The 11,508-nt window shown below is 44.1% G+C and overlaps 1 pseudogene across 1 annotated transcript; it reads right to left on the bottom strand.

Moving 5' to 3' along the window:
* Positions 1 to 2,711: 2,711 nt before the first annotated feature.
* Positions 2,712 to 6,162, bottom strand: LOC308460879 (galactoside alpha-(1,2)-fucosyltransferase 2 pseudogene; annotated as a pseudogene). The gene is made up of 2 exons: positions 5,022 to 6,162; positions 2,712 to 2,796 (listed from the first exon to the last, which is right to left on the bottom strand). The product of its transcript is annotated as a galactoside alpha-(1,2)-fucosyltransferase 2 pseudogene (transcript).
* Between the last annotated feature and the right edge of the window lie 5,346 nt (positions 6,163 to 11,508).

The following is an 11,508-nucleotide window of genomic DNA, read 5'->3' as shown; positions in this document are numbered from 1 at the left end:
AACTCAGAGGCTGTCCTGTAACAGGAATTTTGCGGAATGCACGCTGCACGCAAGTTGCAGTGCGCTGAAAGTGTGAAGGTGACAACAGGGCTTGGGCAGCCAAAGTATCAAATGGTGCAGAACCAAAAAGTTGACTGGCTGTATGCATTGGATCAGCTAAAGCTATGGCAGCATGTTTGAATTCATTTTCAAATACAACAAATTGTGCTGGAGATAGCATCATGCGCATCAAATCTCTCCAGTCAAAAGCTGTCATCGTATAAGATGAAGCAATTCCCTCTAACATTCCCATAACATAAGAAGATTTCAGACCTGAATCAGAAATGGCTTTTCTAAAATCTTTCATTACAGTATAAGGCAACTTTTCGTGGTAAACCTGCAACTGATTTCCTCCAGGGACATTTTGATAAGTGAGGGGAAAAATTAATGGCATTTCACCAGCCCACGCAGATTTTTCGTCCAAGGAAAGAAGCCCATTCTGCTTAGCTTGTAACAGCCCTGCACGGACAGCTCCGTACTGAGGTATCATACAAGCATGCTCAGAAGGGAGGGGGGAGGGAAGAGAAGCATGCTGATTCACAGCTTGTACAGAGACAGACTGAGAAGCAGGCACAGAGGGGGGATGAAGGGGGATAGGTGAAATCTGAGACGAAGCAACAGCAAGAGGAGGGGGATTTTGGCTGGGTGATGAAAGAGACAAAGGAGGCAGGATCTGTGGGTATGGTGGTGGAGGTTTTTCTGCAGTTACCAACAGTGGAGAAACTGAGGGAGGAGACAGTTCTAATTTTGCTATTGCATTTGCGCATTTTTGCCATGTGAGTAGGCAGTTAATTGGAGCCCTTGGCTCAGAGAAAAGAATTTTCCCTATCTTCTCCCATGTGCTAATTTGTAATGATCCTTCGTCTGAATAAAAGGGGCATTGATATTTAATTTCCAGTAATAATTGTTCAATCTCTCTTAAAGAAATTTGAACTTTGTCTACAGTCTGTTTTACGAGCGAATAAAGTTCTTTTGCATGAGCCATTTGCACCTTACTTAAATCCCCTCCCATACTAACGAAATAAGCGCTTGAGACTTTTATCCTAGTCGAGTTAAGTATGAGGGATGCAGGCTCTAAAGGGATCTGGCAACTTACCCTTCTTCAGTATCACTTACCTTTCTTCAGGATCACGTCGTTTCTTCAGGATCACGTCAGGGGTCACCAGATGTTGCGTTGATAAATAACGGCAGACAAAGAGATGTTTGTTTCAGAGCTTGCGTGTGATGAGCCAGATGAAATTGAGAGAGTGTCTCTGTGTCTCTGGCTCCGCAGCTTCTCTCTTTTATTCAAAGTTAAAAAGCATGGCCACGGTGTGCTTGTGGCTGATTGGTTAAAAGTAAACAAAGAAACTGAATTCTTATTGGATTACATATATGTAAGGCGGGCTTACATAGGTTCATCAATCTTTGGTACATGAAAGAAAGTATGCAAGAGCTGCACTTAGACAGGTATATAAGCTCTTAATCCACTTATGACTAAAATTGATTATAATATGACTAAAGCAATTACTGATGTTATGATCATATATAAACTCACATAATTAATAATACATTGAGGATTAACATATCATTGTGAACTTAACGTGAACTAAAATAAAAAAGTGGTATGCAAGGAATGGAATGTAGGGATTTGTGTGCCAGGAACAGGCTTGCGCCGTGTGCGCGAAGGAGAGAAGCGTGTCTGATTATAAGAAGCTAGAAATAGTTCCCAGAATGCAAGAGGAAAGAGAACCAGTGTTTTTCTATACTGGCACATAAGAATGACATGTCTACAGTACCGGAACGGGTTACTTCCGGGTTTTGACGGTTGTGCATGAGCAGAAGCGCCGAATCGCAACAGGCACATGCACAGCTGCGGGTTGCGAACGTGCATCCCGCATGAATCACGTTTGCAACCCGAGCGTCCACTGTAGTCCTGACTGAACCATTTCAATGGCCAAGACCCTATCCTGATGCATGCAAGGACGCTCCATGCACAACCAGAAGAACCACCTCTGTTTGCAAATAATGCCAAGGCTTTCTGTTTTTGCTCACCTCTTCTCAATTTTATTCCATGTGAGAAACTAGGAATCTTTGTGTGGAGAGAAATGTCCTCATGGGACGGCTCCCTGCCTAACCCTTCAGATCTACAACTGGAAGAATATGCAAATAGTCAAAGACACCCTGGTTGTAGATTCTCCTAATTGGCCCATTTGACTCCTGCTCAGTGCTGGATTTACATATAAGCTAAACAAGCTATAGCTTAGGGCCCCACTCTCCCCCCTCCCCATGAATAAAAAAATATTTTAAGTTAGAGCTTAGTAACTATTTCACTATTAATATACTTCTTCTTAATTGTATTTCAGTTCAACAATTACTTTGATAAAATACGTAATTTGTGATGTGCTAATGGCTTTAGATACCTATTAGGCCCATAAATTACCATATAGCATATATTCAACAAAAAACAGCGACAATTCATTGTTGACAAAGGACAGCTGGACATATATAGGGCCCCATTACCTTCAGTAGCTTAGGGCCTCATCAAACCTAAATCCGGTCCTGCTCCTGCTGGTGTCTATGTTTTTCCATCATGTCATCCTGGCCTTCATCCTGTCCAGCAGTAGTCATGATGCTTTTCAGAAACCAAGTTGCATGGAACACATGAAAGGAGAGTGACAGATAGCTGTACATCACGGTACATCAGCTTCCAGGAATCTGCCCATGACTTTGGTTCTGTCACAAATGGTGTCAACCACTGCAGAATTAACATCAAATCTAAATGAAAATTGGAACAATCACAGCTTGGTAAGGACAATAATGCTGTGAGTCGGGGGCACCATCTGGGGGAGAGGGAGTTGTGGGCCCACCCAAAGCTTCAAGTAGGGTGCTGGGCTCCCTCAGAATTCCACAGCAACTGTGCATGCATGCCACTCAGCTGCTCAATGTCATGCACGCTGTGTGGTGTGCTTGCGTCATGCCAGCAAGCCACGTGGCATGGCGAAACATTTTATCCGTGTGTATTAAATGCCTTTTCTTTTGCCTGCTGTTTACACACCAGACTTCTAAACAAGGGCTTTCCCTCACCTGATTGTCCCTTTGATTTCTGGAAGTCATGTTCCCGGAGTCCTCTGTTCTTAATATTCTTGATAACACTGATTGTTTGTCTCATGTTCATATTTAGTACTCTACCTTTTATGAAACCTGCTTGGTATTACTCTATGTGGTTAAAATGACTTTATTTGGTAAGAATAGATGTTAATATTTTATAATATGCAGTCAACAATGAGCTTACTTCTGTATTTTTCTTTTGCTTTTTTGAGTATTAAAATTTCTTTCCCAACTGCCCATTCATTTAGGTGCTTTGTTAGTGGTTCACCTAGCTTGTCTGCACAAGTTTCATAATATTCAGTCATCACATAATATTTAGATCAAGGTGCTCTTGGAGAAAACAGATTTTCTGGAGAAGTAGGCCTTGGAGGTTTAAGGTGAGGCAGGAACCAGATACTCCCTGGTTCTGTACTTCTAAAATTTAAAATGACACTCAATCTCATTCACCCAAACAGTGCTCCTAAGGATCCAATTTCCATTTGAGAAGACATCAGAAAATGTATGCTAACATAGTCCAGGCTAAATAGTCACATCATTAAAAATATGCTCCTTTGTGGGATCAAATTGTATGCTGATGTGGAATCAGTGCCCAGACAAGTCCTTTCAGCAGTATCTAATTTGACCTGAATCAGCAACTATCTGCTCAAGCTTCTGGCTTCTAGACTTGGGCAGGTTTCTTGGCCAATTTTCACACCAAATACATGCATCAGATGTAAGAGCTGCCTGAGGCTTTCTGGCCACTTGTTTTCCCCCTGCACTTGAAGCAACAATAATAATAAAAGTCCACCCGCTAGAGCAGTATATCTTACTAACTGAATGCAGTATTTCTCTAATCACTTAGAATCGTCCCTTAAGGTGTCCATGGCCTTAATGCAGCACTTTGTGTCTTCTGTAATTCCATGCAAGCTTGCAATGTGGCGACGGCTGAAGAATTCTAAATTCTGGGAAACACCCATTTTGTTTTGAAAAATAGCTCAAGTCTTAAGCTCGTGGTTTTTGGAGACTGAAGCTTCACAATGCATGGAATATATTTAGTAATATCTCCAAAAGCCATAGAGAGGGACCTTATGAAAGGGAGCATCCATCTCCTCTTCAAAGGGAAGATCATGACCCACCTGTTTGGCAAGATGTAAGTGAGGGCCCTGATAAGGCTGCTAAGCAGCGGCAACAGGATACAGAAGCAAATGCATGGTGTTACTCAGAAAGAACAACTACAGCACCAGTCCATTTGCTCTTCTACTTTTAACTAATTAACTAAATTCAAATGATTCAATTACTAGACTTGTTGAAACAAGCGAAAAATTAGAATGCAAGTAGAAAACAAGATAATCCTCTGAAACACAGGTCAGCGGTGTCACTTCATTTTATGTGATATGCATACCAGGAGAGTCATCCTGCTCACCTGTAGGGAACAGGGTGTGCAAAACATGATACAACTTGTAAGGACATGTGTGCATTAGTTGAAGCTCAACAAGCCCACAAATCACTTCCTCAAAAGAAGAAGAAGGGGTGAGTGAAGATCTACATCTGGAATAGGGGGGCAAGAAAAAGTTCTACAGTGAAACCAGGGAGGGGGGAAATAATGCCTATGTACATGTTGCTACTAAGTGCTTGGTGGTGGAAGGGCTCAGAATATGGTTATGTCCCAACCTCTGCACCTTACTGCAAAGTGAGGTCTAAAACAGGAATCAATGTGTTTGAACAAGCTAGGTCTTTGAGCCCCCTGTCAGGAGTGCTGGTGACCACTCTCACATACATGCTTTGTGGAATCAGTGCCCAGACAAGTCCTTCCAATAGCCGCCCAGAGTGGCTGGGGAAACTTAGCCAGATGGGCACGGTATAAATAATAAATTATTATTATTATTATTATTATTATTATTATTATTATTAACATTAGACATGATTCAACAAGACATGGTTTCTTGGACAGCAAAGGGGAAAGGTCCGCTGGAATCCCAATCCATTCAGGCAAAAAGGCTGCCCAGGGCTTGAAGACCTTAAGGAAGGGAGAGTCTGGGAGGGTGTAGTTGGCCAAGTAGACGGTCTCCCCACCAGCCAGGTAGCCGGCCCAGAAGCCAAAAGTGCCAATCGTCATTATTGTGTGGTTGCAATGAGCAAGGAGAGCAAAATCTCTCCCTGGAGAGGACTCGCGCCCATCCCCAGAAAAATAAACATCCCCCCTGGAGGCATTGATGTTTTCCTTGCACCACTCCATCCCATTGCTGGTCACCACGAAGATGGGATTGGGGTACTTCTCTCTGAAATAGTTCATGGCTTTCTCCAAATATCCTCTGTCAGCCACCACACCTTTCCAGCTGGGCATCACATAGACATAATCTCCTCTGCGGACATGCACGCCAACATACGTCACCTCCTGGCGCTGCCCCCTTAGCTCCTGAAGATATTGATTGGCTTCTTCCTTGATGTGGTCATGGAAGGAGAACTGCTGAAGTATCTCTTGGCGGATATGGTGATAAAAGGTGTAAGAACATGGGTAGCCCGTCAGCCGGATGTACTTGCCTTTGATGTGTTTATAACTCTCTGACATCCAGTCATGCAGACCAAAGTTCCTCCAGCGGATCTTTTTAGCCACTTCAGCATTGATCACAGGCAAATTGATCCGGAATATTGGTGAGAGGTACTGGTGCATGGCGGGATAAATACAGGCTTGATGTCCATTCATCTTGGCTAAGGCATAGAGGGTGGCATATTCCCCCATCTGGTTTCCCAAACGGCCATCAGATTTCACTGTCCATATACCACTATCCATTGTCTTAGAAGATGACCTGGAAGAAGTGGTGGTTGTGTTATAGTATGACCGAGAAGAAGTGGTGGTGGCCGTTAGGCAAGAAGGAGGTCCCATCCCTGGGAAACTGGGTGCATTCTTGAAGCTGATCCTCCACTGCTGATATGGTATTTTTTCAGACAAGTACAAGAATGTAGAGAGGGACAGGAGGCCAAAGAAGCAGAGGAAGAATAAGAGGACAGGTTGGCTGAAGGAACAACTTTGTGAGAGATCCATACCTGCATAATAGGAACACCTAAAGGAGGAGCCAAGTAGGGTGAAAAGACAGGTAAGATCAACATGCAGAACACAACCAATGTTGTACATCAGCAGTGACATAGATGGCACTGTGACCCTTTATGCTATACATGTCCATAATATATATCAAGTTCAATTTTGAATTTATAAGCCTAAAAGCAACTACACAAATGCCTAGAAGGATACTTCAAGTAAATCCAGCCTTTGCACTGTGCAAATCCTTTTCTTCACTTATGTAGTCTAACCTTGTTTCTGGAAATTTGTGCATTTTTACATCAACTTTGTCTCTAAATTAATTGTTGCTAATTACTTGAAATTAGTCTTTCGGTCTAAATTTTTTTTAATGTATTTGCATAACCAAAGACATTCTTAACTGTAAATGCCAAAAAGGGAGGCCTCCCCCTTCTTAATTCCTTGTTCTTAAGATAGTATTCTGCCACTTTTGATGACATTCGGGTATATTGCAACACGGTTCAATTCCCATGAGTCACAATATCCTAGATGTCCATCTAAGTTAAAGTCCTCTTCTTTGGTCTCTGAAGCAATGGAGATTCATAAGGAGCCAGATACCCTTTATGATTATCCCAGGATATAACACTGTCATTGTTCTGTGAGCAATCATTTCCCCTGTTTCTTTTTCTTTCTCCATAATAGTCATTTCCACTTTTGTGATGTTGGCAGTTCCTGGAAATAAATGCAGAGATCCTCTCTGTTTATGTAGGAATTGCTGCCTAATCCACAAATGTTTATTTACTTCATAGTACCTTGATATCTGGTTCTATTCTACCTGTCCATTCTGTTCCCAGCAAAGAAGTCCCATTCTGTTCCCAGCAAAGAAGACAAATACCCCTTCCTCTTGGTTCATGTGGGAACCAATGACACTGCAAGCAATAGCCTCCAGAAGATCAAAAGAGACTACGAGGCTCTGGGCAGGAAATTGAAGCAATTAAATGCACAAATTGTCATCTCATCTGTCCTCTCAGTTGAACGACGTGGCCCAGGGAGAGAGGGAAAAATAGTGGAACTGAACAGCTGGCTTCGCAAATGGTGTAAACAGGAACGGTTTGGATTCTTAGATCACGGACTGCAGTTTCTTGAAGATGGACTTCTGGCAAGCGATGGGCTGCACCTCACAACGGTTGGGAGGAATGTTTTTGCCAAAAATCTCAGAAACCTCATCAGGAGGGCTCTAAACTGACTAATGTGGGGGAGGGAGACAGTGCTCCTGAAGTGTAATAAATATAGGGGTTGCTCGTGCGTAAGTTGCCGCCACTCCTGGCTATGTTGCCTTGTTAAACCTTTTCTGTCTGGACAGCCCTTCACTTCGTGGCTGCCTCAGTCACTAGCAGAATCCGTCAGTGGGCGTTTCTTAAACCTTTTCCAGCATAAAAGCTGTTTGACCCCAAGTCTCCTCCTACTCTCCCTGCGCGGAAGTCTTCTGCGCAAGGAGGGTGTGGGTAGTGGAGGACCCGTGCTCTCCCCGCTGGTCTCCAGCGAGGAGTCCTGGAGCCCCCTCGCCGATTCCCCCATCTGCCCCCCTTTATCCCTGGTGTTACGCTGATTTCCTTCCCCAGCTGATGAGCTGCCTCTCTCCCTGCTGGGCCCTTCTCCAGCATCGCTTGAGAGCCTTGCCTCCGCCTCTGGCTCCGATGTCAGTTCCCTGACATGAAGGTAGGAGTCTATCAATTGATGAAGATGATCATTCAAATGTCATAGACCAAATAGAGCAAACAGCACGCAGACCTAGTGGTGGGAGGAAAAAATCCTTAAATAAGAGACACGGGGGAATGATTAATGGACTTCAATGTCTGTACACTAATGTGCAAAGCATGGGAAATAAACAAGATGAGCTTGAGCTCTTGGTACAGCAAACTAAATATGACATAATAGGCATCACTGAAACCTGGTGGGATAAGTCCCACGATTGGAATGTAATAATGGAGGGATACAATCTATTTCAGAGAAACAAACCAGACAAGAAAGGAGGATTGGCGGCGTTATATGTCAGGGATGTGTATACCTGTGAAGAGATCCAAGATTTAGAACCTCAAAGCCAAAGTGAGAGCATTTGGGTCAAAATTAAGGGAGAGAAGAATAACAGAGACCTCATTGTGGGAGTTTACTATAGATCCCCAAGCCAAACGGAGGACATAGATGATGCCTTCCTGGAACAGATTGCCAAGCATGCAAAAGGAAGGGAGATAGTAGTAATGGGGGACTTCAATTACCCGGATATTTGTTGGATGTCAAACTCAGCTAAGAGCATAAGGTCAAACAGATTCCTCACTGGCCTTGCAGACAACTTCATTGTCCAGAAAGTGGGAGAAGCAACAAGAGGAACAGCCATTTTAGATCTGGTCCTAACCAATGTTGATGACCTGGTTAGTGGGGTAGAAGTGGAAGGATCATTAGGCACGAGTGATCATGCTCTTCTGAAGTTTACTATACAGCGGAAAGGAGCAGCCAAGCATACTAGGACTCAATTTCTTGACTTTAAGAAAGCCGACTTCATAAAACTTAGGGAAGTGCTGGGTGAGATCCCATGGACAGTAATACTAAAAGGAAAGGGAGTTCATGATCGCTGGGAGTTTGTTAAGAGGGAGATAGTAAAAGCACAACTTCAGGCAATACCAATGAGACGGAAACATGGAAGGTGCCTAAAGAAGCCAGGGTGGCTATCTAAAGAACTTTTAACTGAGTTAAGATTAAAAAAGGATGTGTACAAAAAATGGAAAAGGGGGGGAACCACCAAAGAGGAATTCAAACAAATAGCCAGCACATGTAGACACAAAGTCAGAAAAGCTAAAGCACAGAATGAACTCAGGCTTGCTAGAGAGGTTAAAAGCAACAAAAAAGGCTTTTATGGGTATGTCCGTAGCAAAAGGAAGAACAAAGAAACAGTGGGGTCACTCAGAGGAGAAGATGGTGAAATGCAAACAGGGGACACAGAAAGGGCTGAACTCCTCAATGCCTTCTTTGCCTCAGTCTTCTCCGATAAAGAAAACAATGCCCGACCTGAAGAATTTGGAGCAAATGATTCAGCAGAGGAAACACAGCCCAGAATAACTAAGGAGATAGTACAAGAATACTTGGCTAGTTTAGATGTATTCAAGTCTCCAGGGCCAGATGAACTGCATCCAAGAGTATTAAAAGAACTGGCAGATGTGATCTCAGAACCACTGGCAGTCATCTTTGAGAATTCCTGGAGAACAGACGAAGTCCCGGCAGATTGGAGGAGGGGAAATGTTGTCCCTATTTTCAAAAAGGGGAAAAGAGAGGACCCAAATAATTATCGCCCAGTCAGTCTGACATCAATACCAGGGAAGATTCTGGAGCAGATCATTAAGCAAACAGTCTGTGAGCACCTAGAAAGGAATGCTGTGATCACCAATAGTCAGCATGGATTTCTGAAAAATAAGTCATGTCAGACTAACCTGATCTCGTTTTTTGACAGAATTACAAGCCTGGTAGATGAAGGGAACGCAGTGGATGTAGCCTACCTTGATTTCAGCAAGGCATTCGACAAGGTGCCCCATGATATTCTTGTAAAGAAGCTGGTAAAATGCGGTCTTGACTATGCTACCACTCAGTGGATTTGTAACTGGCTGACTGACCGAACCCAAAGGGTGCTCATCAATGGTTCCTCTTCATCCTGGAGAAGAGTGACTAGTGGGGTGCCACAGGGTTCTGTCTTGGGCCCGGTCTTATTCAACATCTTTATCAACGACTTGGATGATGGACTCAAGGGCATCCTGATCAAATTTGCAGATGACACCAATTGGGAGGGGTGGCTAATACCCCAGAGGACAGGATCACACTTCAAAATGACCTTGACAGATTAGAGAACTGGGCCAAAACAAACAAGATGAACTTTAACAGGGAGAAATGTAAAGTATTGCACTTGGGCAAAAAAAATGAGAGGCACAAATACAAGATGGGTGACACCTGGCTTGTGAGAGAGACACCTGGCTGTGAAAAGGATCTAGGAGTCTTGGTTGACCACAAACTTGACATGAGCCAACAGTGTGACGCAGCAGCTAAAAAAGCCAATGCAATTCTGGGCCGCATCAATAGGAGTATAGCATCTAGATCAAGGGAAGTAATAGTGCCACTGTATTCTGCTCTGGTCAGACCTCACCTGGAGTACTGGGTCCAGTTCTGGGCACCACAGTTCAAGAAGGACACTGACAAACTGGAACGTGTCCAGAGGAGGGCAACCAAAATGGTCAAAGGCCTGGAAACGATGCCTTATGAGGAACGGCTAAGGGAGCTGGGCATGTTTAGCCAGGAGAAGAGGAGGTTAAGGGGTGATATGATAGCCATGTTCAAATATATAAAAGGATGTCACATAGAGGAGGGAGAAAGGTTGTTTTCTGCTGCTCCAGAGAAGCGGACATGGAGCAATGGATCCAAACTACAAGAAAGAAGATTCCACCTAAACATTGGGAAGAACTTCCAGACAGTAAGAGCTGTTCGACAGTGGAATTTGCTGCCAAGGAGTGTGGTGGAGTCTCCTTCTTTGGAGGTCTTTAAGCGGAGGCTTGACAACCATATGTCAGGAGTGCTCTGATGGTGTTTCCTGCTTGGCAGGGGGTTGGACTCGATGGCCCTTGCTGTCTATTCCAACTCTATGATTCTATGATTCTAAGTCAATTTTCCCATGTTCTGTTGCTCGTGGTGGGGAGAAGGGAGTGACCTTTGCTTCTCCATTCCATCCACTGTTCCATCTCTCCACCACCTAGTCTTGCTTCTTGCATGTGTTTTGCCCCCCCACCACCATGCACACACCCACACCCAAGAGAGAGAGAGAGAGCACAAAGAAGAAGAAGAGAAGAAGAGTTTGGATTTGATATCCCGCCTTTCACTCCCTTTAAGGAGTCTCAAAGCGGCTAACATTCTCCTTTCCCTTCCTCCCCCACAACAAACACTCTGTGAGGTGAGTGGGGCTGAGAGACTTCAGAGAAGTGTGACTGGCCCAAGGTCACCCAGCAGCTGCATGTGGAGGAGCGGAGACTCAAACCCGGTTCCCCAGATTACGAGACTACCGCTCTTAACCACTACACCACACTGGCGTGATACCCCAGCAATGCTTCTCACCTGGTCTCAGGGAAGAATTGACCTGGAGCTCTAAGTTGCAACCAGCCTCCAGGGGTGTTCTGAGAAAGGGAGGCAGGACTCCAGAAAAAAGTGAATCTGATTTTATCTGCCTCCCTGTAGCGTTGCACCCCTCCTGTGGGACTTGCCCCGCCTGAGTCAGAATAAGGAAGAGCCTTTACCCATCTATTAAATATCTAGAGTTACTGTACTTAATTCCACATTTCAAGTGTCAATGGTTT

This window comes from Podarcis pityusensis, assembly GCF_964106645.2.
Source record: "Podarcis pityusensis genome assembly, chromosome: 13".
NCBI classification, from domain to species: Eukaryota; Metazoa; Chordata; class Lepidosauria; order Squamata; family Lacertidae; genus Podarcis; species Podarcis pityusensis.
The sequence above is the reverse complement of the archived record's forward strand: the minus strand, read 5'-3'. Positions and strand labels throughout refer to the sequence as shown.